This window comes from Terrapene carolina, unplaced genomic scaffold (genome assembly GCF_002925995.2).
Source record: "Terrapene carolina triunguis isolate 2854851 unplaced genomic scaffold, T_m_triunguis-2.0 Scaffold23, whole genome shotgun sequence".
Lineage (NCBI taxonomy): Eukaryota > Metazoa > Chordata > Testudines > Emydidae > Terrapene > Terrapene triunguis.
The window spans coordinates 21,232,859-21,246,041 of NW_020664374.1; positions in this window are offsets into that span (position 1 = coordinate 21,232,859).

A 13,183-nucleotide genomic window follows, 5' to 3' on the forward strand; every position below is an offset into this window, starting at 1 on the left:
CCTAGACCCCCATGATACATGCTGACCCCTCAGACTCGCTAGTCTAAACAAAACCTCTGCCAGTATTCCAAAGACATGGGCACACTGGTGAGACGGGTTGGATCACAGAAACCCCCTTGGGAGCTGCCACCCAATGTACCAAGACTACCCCTGCTCCTGTTTTCCCTGCCAGCTCAGGCTCCAGCACCCTGTCTTGCTGAGCCAGACACTCCCGTCTGCTCCAACACCGACCCAGGGTCTGAATCACTTGTCCCAAAGCTGCAAGTTTACCTGAAAACAGGTCACAGAAGCGTGCTTGTCTTTAGCACTCAGATGCCCAACTCCCAATGGGGTCTAAACCCAGATAGATCCGTTTTACCCTGCATAAAGCTTATGCAGGGCAAGCTCATAAATTGTTCGCCCTCTATAACACTGATAGAGAGATATGCACAGTTGTTTGCTCCCCCAGGTATTAATACATACTCTGAGTAAATTACCAAATAAAAAGTGATTTTATTAAATACAGACAGTAGGATTTAAGTGATTCCAAGTAGTAACAGACAGAACAAAGTAAGTCACTTGCCAGCACACACATATACAGGAAGACTCACAGGTAAACATAGCCATCTGCAGACAATGGGAGTCATCAAGATTCCAAACCATCCTTAATGGCCCACACTTTACATAATTACAATAGGCCCTCAGAGTTATATTTTATATTTCTAGTTTTAGATACAAGAGTGGTACATTTATACAAATCGGATGATCACACTCAGTAGATTATAAGCTTTGTAATGATACCTTACAAGAGACCTTTTGCATGAAGCATATCCCAGTTACGTTATATTCACTTTTTACCATATTTTTCTGAAACTATCCCAGTTACATTATATTCACTTATTATCATGTTTTTATAAAACCATATAGACTGCACAACGTCACAACTGGGTTTACAGTTTAACTATTACAGGGCACAGAATAGTGACTCCAACACACACAGGCTTTGTACATGAGTCTAAACACAGTTACTTTTTACTAAGATGCAAAAAAGAGTTACACAAATCTAGACAAAATAATAAACATACCTGGATATGTTTCCCTGCCTGAGGTTCCTCACCATTCTAGAGAGCTTTTGGGGGTTTAGGCTAAAGTCCTAAGAGTCCAGGAGCCTTCTTTCCCTTTACCATCCTACACATAGCTTCTCACCCAGAATATGGAGTCTACTCACTTCTTTTGGGTAGTGACAGACCCTTTTTTTTATAACCTCCAGCTCCCTTTGTCAGATGACTCCCTCTTCAATTTCCTCAGATGATCAAAATCTTCTTCCAGGTGATCTGTTGCTTAGTTACCATCCCCCTAGAGTTCAGGCTTGAAAAGCTGGTTGGCTTCAGGGTGTAGATATCTTTTTGTCCAGATAAGTTCTATTTAAATGGAATATATAAGCCCTGTACCAGGTGAGAGAATTTTTCCTCTTATCCTCATGTGGGTTTTAATATAGAGGCAAAAGACGGCAAAGATGGCAAAGACCAGTCTTCCAATCAAAATGGAGTTTGTAGTCTAACCCAGATGCACAGTGAGTCCCCAATACCAAATGGAATTCATAAGCTCTAGATAGACAGATTCTCCACATCATCATTGGTGTATTAAACTCATGCTTTGGACTTCTCTGGGTCAAACAGGAGGTTCTGGAAGACAGCGGCTGGTTTAGCAGTGATTACTGAACCTGAGATGTACTTCAGCAGAGATAGGAGCCTTTGTGGATCCTTAGGTGGGAGTGAGAGGGTGTTGCAATGGGTATATTCACACTTTCACATAGTTCAGCTGCAGCTTGATTTGAAACATTTTTTAGATTCTTGGAACTGCTGATGTTGGCCTAACTGTGTGTATAATGACATGAAAGAGTCAGTCAATTCCAGTGAGTTCTTGTAAATACTGAACTGACTCCAAATCCTGTGCCTTAACCACAAGACTATCTTTCCTTTCAGTTAATCAAACAAAACCTTCTGAACCCACAGAAGCAGGAGTATATTATTTTAGGACAATGTATTGCCTTTCTTCCGCCTACTCCAACAGCTCTTCTGTAATAGCTATGATACGTTCACAATATGTTACATTGAGTCACATTTCACACTGGATGTCTTTTATATAAGATGATCTAAGTAATCAACATGATGGCATGTATAGTAACGGGGGGAACTATTTGCAGCAAATAATTTATTGACCCTTTTTTCTGTTGGCAAATTATCTACAAACAGACTGTGTTTTATTGATTTGTTCATTATTCAGACCTGCCCAGCTTTGGGTTAGATTGTGTAATATATTTAAAGTTTTGGTAGAGCAAAGTGCACTCCCTTGGGAGCTACATAAGGAGCAGGATGACTCCTTGATGGGATGTTTAAAATGTTTATAAACAGGAAGCTGGGTAGTCAGAGTTTTCAAAATAACTGTGTGAGCACTCTGAGCATGAAGTTTTATGCAAACACATTTGCAGTCCATTAGACATTTGTGTTCTGAACAGTTTTGCAAATAAAATAATAATAAATAAATAGAAAATCTCATCCAATTGTCAGTTGGACATAAATAAAAAGTGCCATGAATGCACTTAAGAAAAATGTGTCATTTTCATTGGAACAAATGTTTGCACAATTATTACTATTATGGACCATTTGCCCAGCTTTAGTCATGTAGCAAAAAAAAAAAAAAAAGAAAAAGAAAAGAAAAGAAAAGAAAAAGTCAGATCCTAAACATGCACACTGCTATAGCAAGCAGTAAGTAGTATAATACATACCAGATAGATGCTGGATTCCTGCTGTTCACACAGTTTTAGAAGCTTGAAGAATCAAAGTTGTGAGAGTTCCATGATCTTGCAAACTGTTTAGCAGACTGGAAGCTGGATGTAGCTATCATATAAACTGCATCATTAGGCAACAGCTCCATGATCTAATCTTATCGTTGCAGACAGAACAGAAGCAACGAGGACAATGAGAGGCCTGTGGTGGTAGGTGGCTCAATACATGATGCATAAGTACTGAACCATTACTATCAGATAATCTTGACACGTTTCTATACTGGAGCATATTTCAAGCTTCTCCTTGAGTTGCCTTGGTTTAAAAGTTTTAAGCTTACCCATACAACCAAGATCAAACTTTTGGTTTCCTGCCCACGCTGAATATTGCCTTGCAATTCTGCTGATAAACACGCTACTCCTAACTGTGAAGGTTATCCCTTCATGTCCAATCTGTTGCGAAGGATTTGTGTTTAAAAGCAAAAATAAATTTTTTATAACTTTAAATCTGTCAAAGGAAAACAGCTGAATCAGAGTTCTGCACCTCAAGGGAAAAGAGAGAGGAGTGATTTTTTTGGCCAGGAACTCAGCTAAATTGTTTAGATTAGGATTTACTAAACCTGCAGACTGCTGGAGGTGCAAGATGAACAGCAGGCTGTGTCAAGCAGAAAAGATTGCAAGAAGTAAGATGGGTTATTCAAAAGGGTCAGAACAAAAATATCTCCTACATGGTGCTTGATAACCTGCTAAGATTTTCCCATCAGAATACCATGTAATGATGTGAGAAGGAGATTAATTATTTATTCCTGAACTACTGGTGCATATCATTTTGAGTTCCTCTGCTTAGAACACATTTGAACAATATCTTTATTTAAAAAAAGGAGGATAAATTTAAAAAATATATACTAATAGCTAAGTCAAGGCTTATGTTTCAGAGTTTATGTCATTATATTCCTTTTACGTTTCCATCTAGGTGTTTATATGGTCACCATAGCTGCAGGATCTGAGCACCTCGCAAACGTTAATGAACTTATTCTTGAACATCCCTGTGAGGTAGGGAAGTACAATCCCATTTTCTCTGACAGGAAACTGTCACAGTGACTTGCGTAAGGTCTCACAGGAAGTCTTAGGCAGAGTTGGGAATAGAATTTAGGTATCCAGAGTCCCAGTTACATGCCTGAACCACAAATTCTTCCTCCCTTGGAAATTAAATATTCACTAAGGGTTTTTTCTTCCTTCTTTTAAGTCATCAGTTTGTTTCAATGACGTGATGTCTGCAACATGATCAGTGGAACTGGAGTCATGTTCTCTGGAGGGACTGTTATTGACAGGATACCAGAAAGAGTGAACTAATGATGGGTCTAGAAGGCCCCTGGTCTTACAATTTGACTATGCAAGAGGGACAAGTGATCCAAAGGAACAGGAAATACTTAAAATCCAGTAGAGAGAGAGACAGAGACAGAGAGAGAGCGAGACACAGAGAGTGCCTACAGAGATTGTGACATTCCCCAGGGTACAATCTGGACTGCTGAACAGCTGTGTCCCCTCAATTCTCCAACCAGGGATACCTTTTATTCTGCTTCACTGAGAGAACAACCACTCTTGGCCTGCTCACACACAGTCTCTAGCATGTAGATTACTCCCAGCTGAATTATGAGAGTGCTTATTGCCAGCCACTCCTGAATTATATTGGAGAGTGACACCAGCAAATTGCCATTCCCAGACTTGTCCCCAGAAATGTGCATCTTGTGCTACCCAGCACCCTCCTGGACAATACAATCTCATAGAAAGTCTGTCATTTTATTAATCGAAAATGATATGCACAAATCCTGTTATCTCAAATGGAGTTTCCCAAATGCTTCAATCCAAACACACTGGTTTAGATAAAACAATAAAACAAGTTTATTAACTACAGAAAGATAGATTAAATGATTACCAGTAATGAGGCACAAAAGGTAAAACACAGATTAATACCTAATTTAACAAGTTAAGTGAATTTAAAGAAAAAAGCTTTCTCTCACCACATGCTTACAGCAGTCTTTCAGCCAGGACCTCTCCCCCCAGTCCAATGCTCCTTTCCTTGCTCTTCAGGCATTGTGGAAGTTGTGAGTAGAGATGAGGGGAGAGAGGTGATTTGGGACCTATGTTCCTCATTTTTATATCTTTTTTTCCAACCGTAAGTCTGTTACATGGGAACTTCCAGCTGTTCCATTGCTAAGATGTAAATTTCTTGATCACATCCTTCTTCCTGCTAAAGAATGGCTGCTTAAACAGATGATAGTCCCTTTGATTATGCTAACACCTTGCTGCGGTGCTGGCTAGCCTTTTGTCTCTGGGGAACTAGTCTGTAGCTGTTTCCATAAACTTGGAACATGGCTTATACAGTAGAATTTTATAACTGTACATGCAATGTTTCCACACATATTTTACCAGGACAATAATGGTTAGCAGATTATGAGTTTTCAAATAATACCTCATAAGGCATACTTTGTACAAAATTTATCATAGTCTTGTAAAAAGGATGAACATAAGGCTACAGACTTTCACAGAGATCATTACAGGACAGGGAGAAAGAGAACCATCTGGAGGCCAATCCCACAGAGAGGGAACAGACTCTTCTAGATATAGCTTGATAGACTCAGATACAGGTAACAGGGAGACAGAGATAGAACTCTCCTGGTGTGTCTACCTGTTGAGGAGACCAGTTAACTCAAAGACTATGTAACCAGCTGAGTCTGTTGAAAAGACCAGATACTAACTTAGCTATATGCTAGCAAACTCTGGCTGAAGGGACATGGGGTAGGGGTGTGGGTATCATTTATTTGTTTTAAGATTTATATTAAAATGTTTGTAAAATAGGGATGATGTATCATGATCTGTGGAACTGGAGTCACAGGTTCCCTAGAGGCATTGTTACTGAGGGACACCAGAAAAATAGGGAACAGGGGGAGTTAGGCAGGAGGCAACTCAGCCACATGGACAGAGCAGTGCACAGGGTTTACTAAAGTTCAATTTGTTCTACTTAACTTGCAATCATCTTCACTCTTTATGAATGAAACAATATCATATTACTGTGTAAAACAACATGATGCCCAGCCATAATTCAGGTGAGATGTAAAACATGCCATGTGTGGGCATTAGAAAATCTCAAGGGAGCTTTACAAAGGCCATTAATTCCTGAATCCTAGCTGAATTAAAGGCTGACAATAATTACTTCAATTTCCCCTGAAATTTGGGTAAACAACTTTTCATCACAGTGGGACCTTTACTCATTTGGAATGGTACCTTACTCTATGGCAGAAATTCATACAGGCAGCAAATCAGGAGGTGGTATAGATGTCTGTGAAATGGATGGACCTGAGATATGGGAATGGGTATGCGGAATGAGTGGTTTCAGTATGTGTGCACACACACGTATGCACAGAATGAATGGGTGTGCACAGAATGAACACGTACGCACAGAACGAATTGGGATAGGTGTGGAGTGAGCTGAGTTTGGGGAATGTGCACATTTCTGGGTGGAAAGACTGGGAGTGGAGTTCAAGTGGGTGTATAATCATTCATGGGTTGTGAAACAGAACTATTGAACACATGGAGCAGGTGTGAATTGGGCAAACAGGCCACTCATGTTCCATCATGGAATTTGATGCACGTTCATGCACATGCAAAAATGTGTTAATTCATATCGACTTGTTCATATGTTGGCAGTGATGGATTAGTGGGGCAGATGGAGAAGTGAATAGTGAATGATAAATGCAATTTCATCAATATCACACCTATTTATGCAGTTGTGTATGTAAACATTATATACATTTATCTGGCGTATATGCAACTCCCATTGACAGAAGTGTGAGTTTTGCATATGTATCTAACAGCAGAATTCGACCCATCTTTGACCCCAGAATTTGTTAAGCATTTCAGGATATTCTCTGAAATGTAAGATTGATCTTTATTATTATTAATTACTATTATTTATTATAAAACACCAACTCTGACTCAACGTACAATAACCAAATCCCAACAGGATTTGAACAGGACATTAAACATTCACTAATGGCAGCTTCACATCTCTGTAACTGTTCTGACTAGAGGAATGTAATGTGATGTTATCCTGCATTATGAAATCATTAGATTTCAATTTCTCCCTCATTGATTATAACAGCCAGTCTCATTTTGGGTCTTTTTCAGATGTTTCCTATAAATATAGCCGTTCCTGTATCGTACCTTCAAAACACACATTTCATTTTTATTAGCTGAGCAGTGTGAGTCATCCCATTAATTGGCATCAGCCGGCAACACATCACCAGACTGGCCTTTGTTGCACAGCCTATATTTAGAAACAGAATGAGACTGCTGCTGAGTTATATAATGATGCAGTTATTTTTAGATCTCCATTATATCTGGAGAGCCTTGTCCTGCCATCTGATCTGTTAACAGGCTGAGAGAAGTGTGATTATTGATTCTCTCCATGTGCTCCTCCGTCTCTCAGTCCCTGGACACCCAATGATATTTGCAATTTTGTGTACCTGCTGTTATTTATGTTTATGCCATCTGCAGCATAAGCACATTCGAAACCAACTTGTGTTCAGACAAAACCGCTTAAGAATCCTATCTCTGAATGGTTAAAACAACAACCTCCCCCGAAAACGAGATCTACATTTGTGTGGACAGATATAGTCAAATGCCACTGTACCTAGATTAATAACGTCTTGCTCCTGAAGGGTTCATCTTCTGGTGCTTTTCCACCTACTTCTTTTTGCAGACTGATTTTTGCTGCTGGTGGAAAAATAATGGAAGAAATGGGACTTGCTGTTAGACTGAGCGAACAAATGGGTGTGTGAATGCGCTGGAGATAGAAGGTGAGCTGTGGTTTGTTTCTAGTAAGTCTCATGACAATTTGGTTGCTGTATTTTGTGGCAGAAGAAAATTCAAGTAAAATCCACTTTTGGCAGCACATCTGGTCAAGAAGATTATTAACCATTTAGGTCCTGCAGACTTTTGCTACTGACTTCAATGGGCATAGAGTCAGGTCCTTGGGACCCAGTCCTTTATGGACCTTACACCACTGGTGAAAGTTATAGTGGCTTCTCAGCTGCTTTAATGAATGCTTGGGCCAGGTGTCACAGGATCAGGGAGCTGCAATAAGATCTCAGACAGCCCCTACCTTCCTCTATACCCAAGAGAGCTCTGGCAGGTGGCAAAATTGAGCCCTGTGTTTCCACACTGTCTCTGGGGCCCTCCCAACCCTCTTTCTAACCCCCTGGAAGTTTGGCTGCAGTGGAGTCATGCTTCGAGGGACTCTCGCTCTGCCTGCTTTGAGCGGACCAGCTTGGAGTCAGAGATGCTGTACCCAGAAGTTAATAGTAACTTAGTTTTAAGTCTTATGTGGAGTCCATGCTGCATGGGAGGGGGGGTTTCAATGCACAGCCCCCTCCAGTCCTGTCCCCAGGTGTACATGCATTCCCACATGTCAGATCAGATGAAAATTCTCTCTTCTGCACTTGGATGACCAAACACTGACAGCAAGTGTGAAAAATCAGGCCGGGGAGGCGGGTGGCGGGTTAATAGTTGCCTATATAAAACAAAGCCCCTAATATCGAGATGGTCCTGATAATATTGGGATGTCTGGTCACCGTCTCTGCACTCTTTCCCAGCAACTGGGGCCTAAGTTAGTGTGTAGTATGTAGACAGATTTCACTGAAGTACAAAACTCTGACAGGCATGGGCATTAACATTCAGAGTGACTAAAAACCATTAACTCTTAGACCGTCATCTCCAATTTAAAGTAACAAGTTATTAAAATAATGGTAGTCATGATTATCACGTCTTCCCTTTGCTATTAAGTGAGCTGACTAACAATAACAAAATTAAATCCAAAATACTTTGTTTCTGGCCAGTGTTGCACTTTTCTAAAGCCCCTGGGTTCATTAGTGCATCCCCTTGTGCTTGCATATGCAAAGCATGCACAGTGTCAGGGGATAATAACAGTAAAAAAATCTGCACCATCATTCTGATGGCCATTAAAATATGGTCACTGATCAAATCCCTTAATACACTGAGCTACTGCAGTTGGCTTTAGAATGCACTTTGGAGAGGATTAACTGCAAAGCACGTTAAACCAAGGACATATCTCGCATTCTCAGCCACCCCAAATGGAATGTGAGTTTTGCATACAGGAGGGAAGAAAAGGTTTTTGACAGCTAAAGATGCTTATCTTTCCTTACCACAGGGAAGGCTGGACAGGATGCTGTCTGCCACTGGTCGACAATGACATTATCTAAACATCAGAGAAGCCGCTGAATGTCAGTATGCGATAACCAGAGAGCACTTGCTTCTTATGCAGAGGCACTCACTACAAACACAAAGGAGAGTATAGACAGACAATGCTTTTAGCATTCAAGTGGCCAAATATACATTCAGAATGCATATGCGATCCTTGTGTGTTAATTTGTCAGTGTTCATTAAAAAAGTGATATAATGAAATATATAAACTATCTAACCTACAGATTCTATTAGTCTAGTGATATTTAATTTTCTGCAAGTATCTTGTTAAATACACAGTTAGATTTACTAGGGAAGATGTTGAACATTATTAAATATGCTTTTTTAAAAAAAAACAGCAGGGCCTGATCCAAAGACTATTGCAGTCAGTGGAAATCAGGCCCTTGCTGAAACAAACTTAGTATCCAGGAAGAAATATATGGCTTTATTCCAGCTTCATCTGGCATAGACCCTAGAGGTATAAAGGCGTGCAAGGTCAGAAGACAGTCGTCTGTTGCGGTGCCCTTAGTGGATGCAGCTACAAACATTGGCACTCTGGCCTGGAAGGGGCCTGTTAGTATAGTCAGGAAATGGGCTTATTTAGCACATCCCTAAGAATCTGCCAAATCTGCCACTGGGAGACCTATGGAGGCTCAAGGAGAAATTAGTTATCCCCAGCTATCAGAACCCTTTGAGGAAGGGTAACAATTGAAATACTGCCAGGCCTTCTGCAGCCCTCAGGGGTGAAAGAACAGGTTAAGGACTATTTAGAAAGAAGAAGGAGAACCCGGGAAACTACAGACGGGTCAGCCTCATCTCAGTCCTCGGAAAAATCATAGAGCAGGTCCTCAAGGAAACCATTTTGAAGCACTTGGAGGAGAGGAAGGTGATCAGGAACAGTCAACATGGATTCACCAAGGGCAAGTCATGCCTGACTAACCTGATTGCCTTCTATGATGAGATAACTGGCTCTGTGGATATGGGGAAAGCAGTGGCGTGATATATCTTGACTTTAGCAAAGGTTTTGATATGGTCTCCCACAGTATTCTTGCCAGCAAGTTAAAAGAGTATGGATTGGATGAATGGACTATAAGGTGGATAGAAAGCTGGCTAGATTGTCAGGCTCAAAGGGTAGTGATCAATGGCTCCATGTCTAGTTGGCAACCAGTATCAAGCGGAGTGCCCCAGGGGTCGGTTTGGGGGCCGGTTTTGCTCAACATCTTTATTAATGATCTGGATAATGGGATGGATTGCACCCTCAGCAAGTTCGCGGATGACACTAAACTGGGGGGGAGAGGTAGATATGCTGGAGGTTAGGGATAGGGTCCAGAGTGATCTAGACAAATTGGAGGATTGGGCCAAAAGAAATCTGATGAGGTTCAACAAGGACTAGTGCAGAGTTCTGCACTTAGGATAGAAGAATCCCATGCACCACTACAGGCTGGGGACCGACTGGCTAAGCAGAAGTTCTGCAGAAAAAGTCCTGGGGATTATAGTGGTAATGAGAAGCTGGATATGAGTCAGCAGTGTGCCCTTGTTGCCAAGAAGGCATTAGTAGAAGCATTGCCAGCAGATGGAGGGAAGTGATTATTCCCCTCTATTCGGCACTAGTGAGGCCACATCTGGAGTATTGCGTCCAGTTTTGGGCCCCCCACTACAGAAAGGATGTGGACAAATTGGAGAGAGTCCAGCGGAGGACAACGAAAATGATCAGGGGGCTGGGGCACATGACTTACGAGGAGAGGCTGAAGGAACTGGGCTTGTTTAGTCTGAAGAAGAGAAGAGTGAGGGGGGATTTGATAGCAGCCTTCAGCTACCTGAAAGGGGGTTCCAAAGAGGATGGAGCTCGGCTGTTCTCAGTGGTGGCAGATGACAGAACAAGGAGCAATGGTCTCAAGTTGCAGTGGGGGAGGTCTAGCTTGGATATTAGGAAACACTATTTCACTAAGAGGGTGGTGAAGCACTGGAATGGGTTACCTAGAGAGGTGGTGGAATCTCCATCCTTAGAGATTTTTAAGGCCCGGCTTGACAAAGCCCTGGTTGGGATGATTTAGTTGGTGTTGGTCCTGCTTTGAGCAGGGGGTTGGACTATATGACCTCCTGAGGTCTCTTTAAACCCTAATCTTCTATGATTCTATGAGTAGGCTGGCTTGCCTGTGGGCTGGAGAGCCTGGGGCTAAGCCAGTGTTGATTACAATTACACTTGAGAGGAATCAGGTGATTCCAATAGAAAAGACAGCAGGGAGCTGCAGGGAGGGGTTGCGGTTAAGACTGTCAAAAGCAGGGAGCCTGGCAGTAATGTGAGGAAGCTCAGGAAGCAAGTCTGGTTCTGCAAGGAAGGCCCAAGAGGAGGAGTTAAAGAAAGGAAGATGAGCTGAAAATCTTTGTGGTTTTGTTGGACTTTTGAGTTCTGTCTTTGACAAGGTTTGTTGTCAGCCCAAGGAGAACTGGTAAAGAGTGGATTACAGGATTGAGTTTAGACTGTCACTGGAGACCGAGTTTCTTAAAGGGGCTTAGATGAAGGAGAAATAGATGTGATGGTCACAGAGGGGTACTCGGGAAGAAGCAAGTGGCTCCCATGCTACAACTGGCTGCCATCTACCTCCCTTGTGTGCACATCCTGGACAACTTGGTAAAGAAGGTTCTTTTCTAACAAAGTGTGGGTAGTTCCTGCCTAGATGGTCCCAGATGACTTCACCATTGACAATGGATTGTTGACAATAATGCTCCCTCAGGGTATCATCCGCTTGTTGTTCAAACACTATATCAGCATAAATATCAGGAGCAAGGAGTTCAAACACTATATCAGCATAAATATCACTCTATAACCTCTGTTTCCTTGTCATGATTCACAGAGGTACCTTCCTCAGGGTCATCCTCCAGTGTAATCCTTTGACTTCCCCTTCCCTAAATTTGGTCCAAATATGCCCCCCCATCATGCAGCTTCTTACCTCTGTTGTCAGGATATCTGGGGCTTGAGAAACACCTCTTCTGCAAGGCCCAATTTTACTAGGGAGAATACGCATGCCAGATCATTTGAGGCATTCTCCCACTTTGACTTTGTGAGGCTGGGGTAGCAGCATCAAGCAGGTCCTGAAAATCATTCCAGTCCTGTCCTATGACAACAGGCCAAGGTAAATTCTTTGATACCCCAACTTGGATCTCCTCTTCATGTTCTCCTGTCTGCAGTACAACCACAGTAGAGTATGGTTTTGTATCAGTGTGAATGCAAGAAGTGATCACCGGGTCAGTGTCTTATAAATGCTCCAAAGGTATAAAGTCCCTGTAGACCAACCTCTGAGAAGATGCTGCATCCATCAGGCCAGAGGTAGCAAGTCCCTCAAGGAGGCTTGGCAACATAAGTATCCCAGCAACCCAGCTGGGAAGCACTGTGGTAGTTCACGGGGTAGGAGCTCCCCCACTCTTTGAAGTGCTTCCCCTGTTCCTCTTTGATGGGAAGGGCTTTTGGATCCTGTTGACTATGCCAGTTGTACTATGGGGGCAACTTACTGCCTCCTGAGTGCCCCCTTGTGGTTAGGGTTGCCTCGTGGCCATCCCACCTCTATTGCCCCTTCAAGAAATTCAGTCTTCAGTGACCTGGTAAGCTTAATCTTTTAATTCACTTTTCAGCAGTTCTCCTCAGGCTGGCAGCAGACTGTGTCAAAAACAGAACTCAAAAGTCCAAAAACAATTCATGTTTTTCAGCTCATCTTCCTGTCTTCAACTCCCACTCACAGGCTTTATCTGGCCAGGGCTCTGCAGGAGCCAAACTTGCTCCCCGTAGCTGTTCCGAGCTCCAGACAGGTTTCCTGAGCTTCCTGTTTCTGGCAGTCTCAGCTACTCTTTCAACCACACCCTTCAGGCAGCTTCCTGGTGCCTTTTATATTGGAATCACCTGATTCCTCTCAAGTGGGGCTAATCTTGTAATCAGGTCTGTTTTCATCCCAGGCACTCCAGCCCCGTTCTCAAGAAGCTCATAAACACATTTGTCCTGAGTATTATGTTTTCCTGTACACAAATAGAAAAGCATTTATCTTCAGTCTAGATTACTTATTTTAGATTAAGAAAAACAACAAAAGTTAGAAAGTACCAATGTAAAGTCTACATGAGAGAGAGAGAGAGAGAGAGAGAAATCATGCTGTGAATTACTCTGCAATA